Raw genomic sequence first — 13307 nt, 5'->3', positions numbered from 1 at the left:
ACCACTTATCCTTGCAGCGTGTCACAGCTCTCCGAACCTCTGAGCAAAGGTTGTTGTAAGCCTCCTCATTCTCCGACGTGGGATGCTGTAGCTAATGAGAGTGGGCCTGTCGCTTTTTCTCAGCCAGCTTGAACACCTCCTCTGTTAGCCAGGGTATCTGGGGAGGTCTGGACCGTGTGCCCAAAGCAGCCATTGCAGCTGCATGAGCCACAGTCCTAAACCTTGCCCATTTCCCCTCGACATCAGGAGGAGTGGGGGACGATGCCAACCCCAGCGGCATGCATCCATGATGTGGTGTGGATGTGCTGATGCCGGAACAGCGTATTAGTAATTACAAGCCCATGGGCTGCACAAAAATCTAGCAGCCTCCTGCCGTTGTTATTGAGCTGATCTGGCCCATGCCTTCCAATTACTCCAGACCAGGTGCCAGCATCATGACCAACTCGGGCATTGAAGTCACCCAACAAGATAACTCTATCCCAAGGGGCCACTTTAGCTAGCACCTGAGACAAGAGGTCATAGAAGGCATCTGACTCATTGGCCTTGCCTGCATCTCTCCACGGATGTTCGTCTTCAGTGGGGGCATAAGTTACCACGACCACCACTCCTCGCCTCTGGTTGATGGGAAGGCGAGCCCAAAGTAGCCTGGGGCTTACAGCTTCCCACACCTCACCGCCACGCTCCCACACCCCCTTCATTCTTTTATTTAGTAGAAGAGCCGCACCCTGTTGTTTGGCAGTCTCCAGCCCCGAGTAGAGGACTGTCCACTCCTCATGGTGGCAGGAGCCAGAGCTGGTCCACCGGACCTCCTGAATATCACAGAGATCCAGGCGGTACCGGTCCAGCTCTCGAAAGAGGAGTGGCAGACTCTCCTCCGCAGTGAGCGTTCGAACATTCCACGTGGCCACACGTAATGGTTTTTAGTTGTTTCTGGAGGAACCCTGAGGGTAAAGATTAAACCTCCTGGCTCCGCCAAATGGGGTTTGGCCAGTAGACGTCATAGACGCCTGTCCACCCGGGGCCTCCGGCACAAGCTTATTTATTAAATTTTGTGGTCGTGGATTAGTGGCAATTAATTAAAGGTGGAGGGGTTATCAGCCCCTCGCACCCATCCAGAGTCCCCATTTAGCCGCTGTGGTGGTTACAAATGCCATGAGGGAAAGGCCAATCGGAATTGGCCCTCCCCCCACAGCACTGCCCACGATAGCGTTGCCCGTCCAGCACCACAAGGAGGTAGGGGGTTGTTTTGCCGGACACACACACATGGACTCACACACACACACATCGAATGACACACACACATCGACCTACACACACACACACATGAAATCACACACACACATCGACTCACACACATGGACTAACACACCCACACATTGACTTACACACACACGCACATCGATTTACACACACATACATAGACACACACACATCGACTTACACACGCACACACATAGCGACTGACACACACACATCGACTCACACCCACACATCGACTCACATACACACATCCACTCACACACACACAGATTGACTTACACACACACATCGACTCACACACACACACATGGACTTACACACACAAACACAGCGACTGTCACACACACACATTGACTCACACACACATCAACGCACACACACACACATGGACTCACACACACAACGCACACACATATATGGACGCACACGCACATGTCGACGTAGAGGAGTAATATGGGGACGTGACATCATGAGCACTGGGCGGTGCGATTACGTCATGTCTCCTCGTGGTACTTAAAGGGGACCCTGTGACTAAAGCGGGGTCGTTGTGGGAGCCTGGGATGGAGAGAGGTTAAAGAGACAGCCAGCGATAGAGCTCAGGGAGTTTGGAGAGATGCCGGCTGAAGTTGTGGAAGGTGCTACTTTCCCCGGTCGGTCGGTGTTGGCTGATCCCCCGATCCGACTCGAGGGAGAGAGAGCCCAAGAGCTAGCCGAGCTAGGGACAGACAGAGCCGAGGGTCCACGTGAAGGACCCAGTGTAGGGCACCTACCCCTGGTGGAAGTTATTATCAACCCCTATTAATAAACCAGCGCAAGCCTTTACTTGAAGGCGTGTCTCCGCATCGTCATTTGCACCTCAATAACTGGTGTCAGAAGTGTCTCCAGCCTTCGTCGACCGGCTTGGCGCGAGACGGAATAACCCACCTGTTGTGCATTCCGACGACGACAGCATGGAGGAGGTTCCCACAGCGTTCCCGGAGACCAGGGCCCCGGAGATGCACCCCATGGAGCCGAGCCGGCCAGAGCAAGAGGAGATGGCGGCCGTAGTATGTACTGGCCATAGTAGCATCTGCTATCACTACAGTACTTTGTACTGGCTGTAGTAGTAGCTACTATCACTACAATAGTATGCACTGGCAGTAGTAGTAGCTACTATCACTACAGTAGTATGTACTGGTTGTAGTAGTAGCTCCTATTACTACAGTAGTATGTTCTGTTTGTAGAAGTATCTGCTATCACGACAGTAGTATGTTCTGGCTGTAGTAGTATCTGCTATCACGACAGTAGTATGTACTGGCTGTAGTAGTATCTACTATCACAACAGTAGTGTGTACTGGCTGTAGTAGTAGCTATACTAACTCTATAGCAGTGTGTACTGGCTGTAGCAGTAGCTATACTAACTCTATAGCAGTGTATACTGGCTGTAGTAGTAGCTATACTAACTCTTCAGCAGTGTGTACTGGCTGTAGCAGTAGCTATTTTAACTATAGCAGTGTGTACTCGTTGTAGTAGTAGCTATACTAACTCTATAGCAGTGTGTACTGGCTCTAGTAGTAGCTATACTAACTCTATATCAGTGTGTACTGGCTGAAGTAGTAGCTATACTAACTCTATAGCAGTGTGTACTGGCTGTAGCTGTAGCTATACTAACTCTATAGCAGTGTATACTGGATGTAGTAGTAGCTATGCTAACTCTATATAGCAGTGTGTTCTGTCTGTAGTAGAAGCTATAGTGACTCTAAAAGAGTAATCTTTGGTTCTTTCACGTAGATAGAAAAATACATATAAAGTGAATAAAAAATAATAAGAAAAGAAAAAGAATAAAAAACAAATAACCATTAATGTAGACTGTAGCCTGGTTTTTAATGAGGGAGTGTACTGGCAGTCTATAATGTAGCCTGCAGCTTGGTTATTAAATGTGGTGAGTGTACTGGCAGTCTATAATGTAGGGACAGAATACAGTTAATAAAATATGCAGTTAATTCATACTCCCCGGGAATAATATGATGATGTGATGCTTGCTCATAATTATAGTGTGAGCACTTCAAGCCCAAGCTTGTTTTATTGGAGATAGAAAATAAACGTCAGCTACTCTGTGGCTTTTTGCAGGCAGCATATAATTTGATTAATGTTTAACTTGTAAGGGCTGAATAAATGTTTGATATTGTTGCTTTTATATGTATGAATAACTTATTTCACACCATACATAGCCAACTGTGCTTATCGGAGGTGCTGGGGAAAGACAACAAACTAAACAAAAATAGCGGTTTTCAATCTAGATTTGAAAGTGCATAACTCCAGTGGCGTCCTAATTTTGGAAGGGCCTTCCAGATGGCCGCAGAAGCGCATTTGAAAGTGCGCGATGCAGTGACCATCTTTGTTCGATGGTTAGCCAAAAGCAGCTGTGTGAGTTTGCATAATGATTTTCTCTTCCTTGACGAGATTAGAAAGGTGTTGTGGTTCATTTGTTGCAAGCACTCTGTATGTAATGAGTGCGACCGTATAATGTATTCGTCTGACAACCGGATGTGGTGATCAAAAGACGCATTCTGTATGTTGGACTTCTTTTGCACCGTACGTGGCCAACCGTGCTAATCGGAGGTATGGGAGGAAAAAAAACGTGCGTCGGCTGCATATGGGCTGGAATTAGCACTGCCCTGTTTTTTCAGGAGCAGTGTTACCTGCGCGATTTCCCATCAATTACAATCAACGAGAAATGTATACGCCAGGGGTCGGCAACCAAAATAACAAGAAGAGCCATTTCATTCCAATTCGGTACAAAATTCAGTATTTCAAGAGCCGCAATGCATCTATGTACATACGTACATATCGTCAAGAAGCAGCCCGTAAAGAGCCGCATGCGGCTCCGGAGCCGTAGGTTGCCGACCCCTGGTATACGCCATGGCATTCCTCAATGTGCTCCAATGGAGGACCCGTACACAAATCATAGCACAGTGCTCACATTATAGGCCATATCAAAATATTCTGGTCGAGTATATCTTTAGATAATTAGAAAACGGAATTCTGGAGTCTGCGACCGTCATACCTGATCTTCCCACCATTGTTTTCACCTGTGCCCGAGTGCCAGCAAGGAGATATTTAAATTTTACTTCACTGCGGTGTACAAATGTGTATCGTCAGCATATTGATGGAACTTGATGTCATGTGATGAGATGACATTGGCGATCGGAGAGACGTCTGTTGAAAATAGGAAGGGCCCGAGGACGGATCCCACCTGGTACGCCAACTAGGCACGGCATTGGCGATGACAGTTCATTGCCGAGCTGAAGAACTGTGATTGGCCATGTAGGTATGACTCAATCCTCCCCAGTGCCATACCCAGTACACCAAACCTTGACGGATAATCGAGAGTCTATTGTATATTCGATGTTGCACAGTGCAGATGTGACAATTCCACGGACATGACGGAAAAAAATATGCGTGTAAATGTGGATTATATATTAAATACTGGATTATATGTCGTGACACTCCCTTCCCATGAACATCGAGGGCCATACCCTGGCAGCCAGGAGAAATGCGGTAGACCAAAATACAGACTAATATCATCGGTATGGGATACAGTGTTGCCCCCTTGCATGCGTCAGTTTTCTCCAGGTGCTCCAGTTTCCTCCTATATGCAGACAATTGTTAATTGGCCAATGACACCTTAATATATACAGAATCGCAAAGCTTTGGTGATTGTTGGTGCCATCTGCCTACCAGCTTGTCTGTGGATCCTCATTGATTGTAAGATGCAATCTGCGTGAACGACGCAATATGACGGCTCCTATATAGTCAGCCAGGTATGTAGTGAGCATCGTGTTTCAGCTACATAGTCACTCAGTTGTAAATTAGTCAACCTGTGTCCATCTGATAACCTGTCATCAAATCGGGTAGACTGTATTGTATAATAAATATATATATAATTTAAGTAAGACAGCGTCTCTGAGTGCTACAATACACTTACGTACCATACCAGGTACTCGTTAAAGACTCAGTCAACCTAGGGGAGGCCCAGTACCGCTCCAGACATAATTTGGGCACTTATATTAGCCATGGCCAGGAATCAAACTCAACATACTGGGTTCATATTGCAGCGTGCTAACCACGGAGCAATCGCTCCCAACAACATTCATCATTCACCACGAAGTAGTGGTGGCATCACCATGGTGCTTGTGCTAGGCGAGATACACCCTGAGGCCACGTGAAATGAGGAAGGCTCGCCACAAGAGGTCATGGGACAAAACCATGTGTTATGGATTCACTGAATAAGATAACTGGCAGATGCACCACCTAGCTGCGTTTTAGCCACCTGACATTCCACTCACTGCTGTCACCACCACTCCTCTGCACCCCGGGCAAACAGAAGCTCCTTGGCATACGGGCTAAATTAACCAACTGTGCCCATGTCTTTAAAGGATCTATGAGCTTCTCAAACAATCCAGTCTGTTTAAACCCAGAATGGTTCGTGGGCAGGCTAGCCTGAATATTTCAACCAGCACAGAAGACATAGAGCCAAGAAGACATAGAGCTTCATATACAGAAATGTACCAGGTAACTTCAATACAGCGTTACACAATTGATTACATTAAATGCTGCTCGACTGATTCAGAGACCTCTGCTGCCAAACCAGAGCTGGCCATAAGCCGAGTCCCCAGGTAGGAAACATCTTCATTCTCTCCACAACTGCCCGATCACTCGTTTGGAGTTGAGGGTGGAGAGTATTTGATGACACAAAATGCCCATAGAGGTGTTCGTTAATGGCATGCTCCAGGTTCAGTAGTTGAATCTCCAACTCTTCAGCGCGAGTAGCAAAAACCACATCAACATAGTTGACCATCTTCCAAAGACAAATATCCCCCGTTGAGACTTAACAGACTGTTGGGCAAATTCTGTTATCGAACACCTATGAAGGCCGGCAGAGCACACGAGGGAGTGGGTGGCCAGCACCACGCCTTTATTTCCAGACTAACGATGTTTACACATAGCACCAGGTACTCATTTGATGCTGGGTCGACCTTGAGGAGGCCCAGGACTGGTTCAGATAATCGTCACTGGTGTTGACTGTGAACAGGAATCGAACTCGGGTTACCGGGTTCGGAGCGCAGCGCGCTAACCACTGCGCTACCCCACGACCGCCCCATTGCTGCCCCTCTCCATCGATGCGTACCTGGAGAGCCCCACCCTGTCTGTTTTCTTGCAAATAAAAGGGGCACGTTGATCAATGTTCCTGACATCAACAGCTCGAGAATCCACCAGTGCTCACCGATCAACGCTTCTCGTCATGGTAATAACACACACACAATTACACACATTATGACACGCATGCACAATGCACAAACAGTACTGAAATGCACACACAACGACGTGTGGATAATTATACAATTTGCCGGAACCAATTTTAGTGGAAGCCGGAGTGGGGAGATACTTGTCTGGGACAAAGTGGCCGATCGGCTGCCTCTATGATGGCTGTTAAAGTACTAGAATCACACACACACACATGTATGCACTTGTAAGCTGTAATATGGCGTACCTTCTTTCTCTGGGCTATAGTGCCAGTCACAACGAGTATACGACCTACTCGTTTCTCTGATGTGCTTCGTATTCTTTTTAATTGTTTGAAACGTGACTTAAATAACGTAGAACTTTAGACCGAACCAGCTCTATGAGCAAAACAATTTTACATTCAGGCTGTAATAGTTTTTGGTTGACCCACATTTTTGAAAATGTAGTTTAGATTTTCAATTTATTTAGTTTTATGAGCATAGAATCAACTATCGTCATACGGAAATTGTGATTTATAGCCCTTCGAGGACAAAATAATAAAATGTTTCAATCAGATCGTCTATGTGTGCGATTCCCATCTTCTGGCTATTACGTTCGATAATTTACTGCTGCAGACTTCATGTGCCAAAGCTTGGTTATCGCGCGTTATAAGGTAATCGATATACAAAGTTTAAATAAACGAAGCTCCAGGTACGCATCTACTTCGTATATCGAGGTATTACATTACGTGAAAAATAACTTGCTGACAATGCTTCGGCCGTGGTGCATCAGCACAAATACTACCTTAGTCAATAATACGGCTATAAACTGAAATATATAGCATAGGCCACTGTATGTGCAAATTACCCTTCTTCATAGCACATACATTATAGTAAGCCAAAGAAAACCGGTTGTTGAAATAAGCCATTTCAACTAAATCTGCCTATGCCTGGTTTTTTCTCTTAAGTTAGAAAAAACATCCTAATGCATATGCTTCAACGCGTTTGTCTTTGGAAGTATTTAATTAGCTGTATGCACGGTGATGGGTAGCTGTTAGGGCAAAATGTGTTTTGCAAGTTTGCAAAGTTTTTTAGCTCCGGTTTATCCGAGTTTTGGGCAACCCTTTGATCAATTTTGGCCGTTTCAGTAGTATACTTTCTTTAACAGTAATATAATGGTACATTTCAGTTGAGGTCAGATTTTTACAATAATGTTCGTGCCCTCGATTAAACAAACAAAACTGGGTTGTTTGATAATATTGACAGAGAACACTGCCGAAATAACACAGGAGCAAATTTCACTGTAAATACAACTCTCCATGTAATTAAAGATGGCAAGCTACCATTCCTGGATGTTTTGATCGAGAAGAGACCTGATGGTTCGTTGGGACATTCGTTCTACAGGAAAGCCACCCGCACGGATGCCTATTTAAAGCCTGACTCCCACCACCATCCAGCCCAGAAGAATTCCCTCGTCAAAACACTACACCATAAGGCCCGTTGCATCTCCCACCAGCACTACCTAGCTAGTGAGTTGGAGCACGTACAACAAGCCCTCAGGATGAACGGATATTCTCACCGTACAATCCGCAAAGCTTGTCTCCCCAGCCATGGGGAGACAACTTCTGAGGATCCAACTAAAACATCACTTTGCCATGCATAGCAGGCGTTACCAAAAAGATTTCCAAAATCTTAAACAAACACAGGATCCAGGTTCGTTTCAACACAGTACACAAAATCCGTGATTTAATCCCATCTGTAAATGATGTGATTCCTGACATGCAGTACCCTGGTGTCTACAAACTGAGTTGTGGTTGTGGCAGCAGTTACATTGGGGAAACGAAATTACATGTCTCGGACCGCGTTCGTGAACACAAGGCAGATCTGAAACACTGTAGGACCAATACCTCTGCCGTTGCCGATCATTGTTTTAATGCTGTGGGCTCACACGAAATATATTTTTCCAAGACGGAGGTACTCTGCAAACCTACCAGCTACCTTCAGAGATTTGTTCATGAGGCCATCCAGATATATAAACACAAACACAACTTCAACCGAGAGAATGGGTACAAACTGAGCAATCATTGGAAGGACGTTATTAACCAGGTAAAGTCTTAACTGACTGTGATGTTTCCATCCTACCTGCCTATATCAGCTGTTATTTCATGCTAATCTCTCACATTAACATAGTCACTTCCGTGCCCTCGTCGAGGAGGCCGCTCTCCTCCTTTTCTACAATTAAATGCTAATTTCTCACATTAACATCATGCTAATCTCTCACATTAACATAGCCACTTCCGTGTCCTCGTCCAGGAGGCCGCTCTCCTCCTATCTTACAGTTACATGCTAATTTCTCACATTAACATCACTAGCCCCAGCCACTTCTTTATGACCCTTGGGCTACACCCATTTCAAACCCTTTAAAACAGTCTGCTTCAGCAGCAGACCATGCTTTCCCACCTGATGACGGACGCTTGTGTTGCGCCTGAAACGTCGTGATTTATTTTATTTTATACCTACGTGACTTTACCGAAAAACCAAAGAGTATGGATTCCTGCAGTCATGAAAGCTTCAAATCAAGAATGGATATAATATGTTGCATGGCAAGTGTGGCGGTGACGTCACATCTGTGATGTCACCCGCATGCGGCAGCGTCACGCAGTGTGCCTGCTGACGTCACGTATCCCCCCCCCCACCCTCCGCGTAGGCCGTGAATTAATCAAATACCATAATGCAAGACCCGGGCGAAGCCGGGTAGTTAAGCTAGTGGGTAATCAAATAAACACACCAGCGGTAGTCACTCCGCATGAATAATCTTCAAGGCTTATTTTACCGAAAGATTAAAGATGCAGTGTTGCAGCGCAATACAACCACAATTGTGTTAAGCTCCTAAGAGTATTGTTTGTGTTTTCTTTTGCAAAACAGGACTGGGAAAAGAAGATGCGACCTGTTTTCGACAACATTGATCTGGTGAGTTCAAGCAGTGCCACCAGAAGGATTCCAATGAAAAGTATAAGTACAGTACCAAAAAATCAACACTCGTTAATGTCAAGACAAAACAACCTACAGCAGTGCGGTTTCCTGTGGACCTTTAAGTGATGTGATTACCTCCACTGTTAAGTGATAATTAAAGATTGAGGCTACTTACTCTTCTCGTGCCCAAGCCATGGCACCTGGACAGAGCGAGATTGGTCCCTGAGTTCATTTCGAACGTGTTTACCTGAGAGATAAGATGGACCCTCTATGAGATGCGATTTCCACACGGCAAGGGCATGCTTCCTGGTGTGTATCGCTAGGTAGTGGCTCTCACAAGCCTGAGGGACCCTTTAGGTACTGGTGGGACTTGTGCCCCTGGTCAGTGCCAGCACTCACTTCAGCGCCAGTGACAGCTGAGATGAATGATAACCATGAGACTCATTATTTACGCACAAAGTTGAATTTTGTCTCAAGATGTCTCCAGCAGGGTATGATTGGCAAATTCCACTCATGATTGGTACATGTACAAGCTCTTTGGTCAATCCACTGCTGGATGAGGTCCGCTCCACGACACGCGGTTTCTCGCGGTTTCTGGTCAGTGGGTTACTGAAGGCTGGGAGCACAGACGTGTGAGGATGGAAGTGATGTACAAAAGTGAATTCTGTTGTAGTGCCCTCTGCTGCCGAGCAACATATCTCGCCGCTAATATGGTTGGTTAAAATGTGGCCGTCGATAATCCCGGCGAGATCACTGTTGATTTTACCACAACAACTGGTCAGTCCGAGGCAGTTCAGGTCACCACAGGTATTGTAGAGAGAACCACGTGACCCACAGTCTAGCAGACCGGAAAGCTTAGAAGAAATGTCCAAGAACGATGAAGACGGCAATCAATAGATGCCAGCAATTATAAGCCCCCGAAAGCTGTTCGTTTTTTTCACAAGCAGCAGCTCAAATTAACTGATTGTTGATCAGTCGCTAAGGACTTTCACACCGATATCTTCACTGTGAATCAGTACGATCCCTCCACTATGCAGACTGCCATTGGCAGGCTTCCCATGCAGGTGCTGACGTACAATAGCTTATCCGTTAGGTGCAGCCTCACATCTGATGAGTCCTCGTATATCCAGGTTTCGGTAATGGCCAATATTTCGAGTCCAGATCGTGAATCAGGTGATCAGATCATGGATCTGCAATGCAACATTACACCTATCACTTAGATCGTTGCAGTTGTGCCATACAGCTCTCCAATGTGTTTTCAGGTTGTACCGCATTTTATTTCAACATGACTTCCATGAGCTTCTTCAGCAACTCAATTAAGCAGCTCCCTTCCTCCTCAGTTCCTGAAGAAGCTCCTAGCACATGGAGCGAAATGTCAGACGCACGGTACAATAAAAAAAACACATCGAAATCACCTGCACATGATCTTATTGTTTCGCGCCATCTCCAAGGTAGACATTTTCTGAGGCGTGTTCCACTTTTTGTCTGCTGCTCCCTCATTATTCCTGACCACTGGCCATCTTCCCCTTAATTGAACCAGCGTACAAGCACAACAATGCTGCAATTAATTAGCAAGGCAATGCTTTCTCCCTGTGCTGCGCACACAGGACAAAAGTGGCACCATCACTCAGGCCGAGTACGTGGCCTTCCTGAAAAAGAGTGGCATGCAATATGACGCTGCCAACGTGAACGCTGACATGGACCCCATGGACGCAGACAAAGACGGCAAGATCACCTTCAAAGGTGGGTGGCAACGGAAGAATGTGGCACAGGAGCAACCCTGTAGTGTGACATTGTTTAAAGGAGTCCATATAAAAACTCAGGATTGCTTTGCATATTGTAGTATATATGACCTTCGGCAGGGGTCGTTTTATAATGTTTGTCCCCCCCCAATCCCCAGAATTTTCACAATGCAGCATCTCCACCCATGTTCTTTCGAGGAATGGTGTCCTGTTTTCATGATACAGGCCTGGTTTTTAAGTTTGTCTATAACTAGAACTTTGGCTTTAATGTATTTCCCTTGACTTTTTGAGTGTCTGTCTTCGTCATGAATTATGACCGACCTATGCACAGTCCAACCCTGGGGTGCAACACTATCTCTGATCAACCTGTTTAAAATGGAATTTCTTTCGCTTACCAGAGTTCGTGAATTTCTACAAGGCGGACTACGAGAAGCACCACAAGTGAACTCCAAGGGCGTGCTGGCAGGGTTCAAGGGTTGCTCTTAGGTTTAGGCTACGAATACTACTGCCTGATTAGTCGTCACGACCAGTACCACCCCTACCACTAAGTATTAAGCATATAATGATTAACTGTTTCATTCAAATAATTCTTACCCATTCAATTCATGCCTCGAATTGTACATGCAAAAATCTATTAGTTAAATGTTATTGCACGTTATATGCAAACATTACCTCTCAGCTAATCATGCAAATCAGATCATACAAACGAGACGAAAGGCGTTACAAATTAGTCCCAATTTGTTTTTTATTCTTGAATAGAGACCCGAAATGGTGACAATTTACCGAATCACACAGGAGGGTAATTGTTACATGCTTACTAATCAAACTACTGATACTAAACACAGTTATTACTATTGTCTGACACTTGATCATTAGCTCCACCACAAAGTATCGGTTTAAATGTACTGTGCTTTTACTATAAATGCTTTTCAAATAATATTTCAGATATACTGCTGCTGGATATACTGCCACTAATATCGTAAATTGCATGATGACACAGGATCCTATATGGCATAATACATCAATCAAGTATGGAATATACACCTCATGCATTCGCTCACTGTGGTACTCGCACACCTGGAATCAATCACGACTGCTCCTATAAGGATCCTAGTGCATGCAAAGTGTATGCTCGTTTTGCTTATGCGCTTTATGAAAAATGTGGGGCTGCATTTCAGTGCCGAGGTGTATAATATGCAAATACGGTTCTGTGCAAATACAGCTCGATTTTCTGATCGATGGGTTTTCCCACGTGCAATGGTTACGGAGAAATAAACGCTGCCTTGCATAAACGAAATCGGATCATTTGATTTATCTTGTGTGTATATTTGAAGCGGGAACGGTAGTGCAGCGGTTAATGTGCTGCACTACGAAAACAGTGCCCTGATTTCGATTTCCGCTCACGGCCAATCTCATTTGAGTACCTGGTGTGGTATGTAAACATCGCCACTCGGAATATAAAGACGGCTGGGCGTGGTATGTGTGAAATGGACAGAATGATTGGTGGGCACTGTCCACTGAAGGAGCGAGGGCGCTGATGCCAGCACTGACTGGTTGCATGACATTGATTATAATACGGGTAGGAACCTCCTGGTTACACCAGCCCACAGGGGATTATTGTGTCCGTCCGTCCGTTGTGCATCCAAAAATGGGAGGGGTGGAGCTGGGTGGAGAGGGGCTGGGTGGGGAGGGGCTGGGTGGGGAGGGTGGGGCTGTGTGGGGGGTGGGAGGGGTGGGGCTGGGGAGGGGCTGGTCACCCCGTGGTGGCCTTATAAAACTCAACGTTTAACCTACTCACGCCGGCTTGTGCCCGCCCTCAGTCGGCCATATTTGCGGAATACACCACGCCGCTGTTGACCCTGGCCATTGACCGAGCAACCCAACGTTCCTACCAACTCCCTCCGCAGGAATGTGTTAATAACCTCTATTTTAGAAAGCGAATTTCGTATCCAAGTATCTCAAAGTAGTGTACATACAAATTTAAACGACACTCACAAGGATAGATCAAATCTAAGCAAAATGGAAAATGTATAATAAGAGCAATGACAACTGCACTCTAAATGGCAAT

At 45.8% G+C, this 13307-nt stretch overlaps 1 long non-coding RNA gene across 2 annotated transcripts; it reads left to right on the top strand.

Annotated features, from left to right (window-relative positions):
* The first annotated feature begins 6460 nt into the window (after window positions 1-6460).
* On the top strand, window positions 6461-12515 carry LOC144719212 (uncharacterized). 2 transcript variants are annotated; one of them, XR_013585564.1, is made up of 4 exons: window positions 6461-6547; window positions 9450-9494; window positions 11105-11240; window positions 11638-12515. It is a non-coding gene; the product is annotated as an uncharacterized LOC144719212 (long non-coding RNA). The 2 variants fall into 2 exon arrangements; XR_013585565.1 differs by lacking the exon at window positions 6461-6547 and adding an exon at window positions 9233-9294.
* Window positions 12516-13307: the final 792 nt, after the last annotated feature.

Source organism: Lampetra planeri, chromosome 5, assembly GCF_965212315.1.
Source record: "Lampetra planeri chromosome 5, kcLamPlan1.2.h2, whole genome shotgun sequence".
Classification (NCBI taxonomy): domain Eukaryota; kingdom Metazoa; phylum Chordata; class Hyperoartia; order Petromyzontiformes; family Petromyzontidae; genus Lampetra; species Lampetra planeri.
Note: the sequence above shows the minus strand (reverse complement) of the source record. Positions and strands in the feature narration are given on the sequence as shown.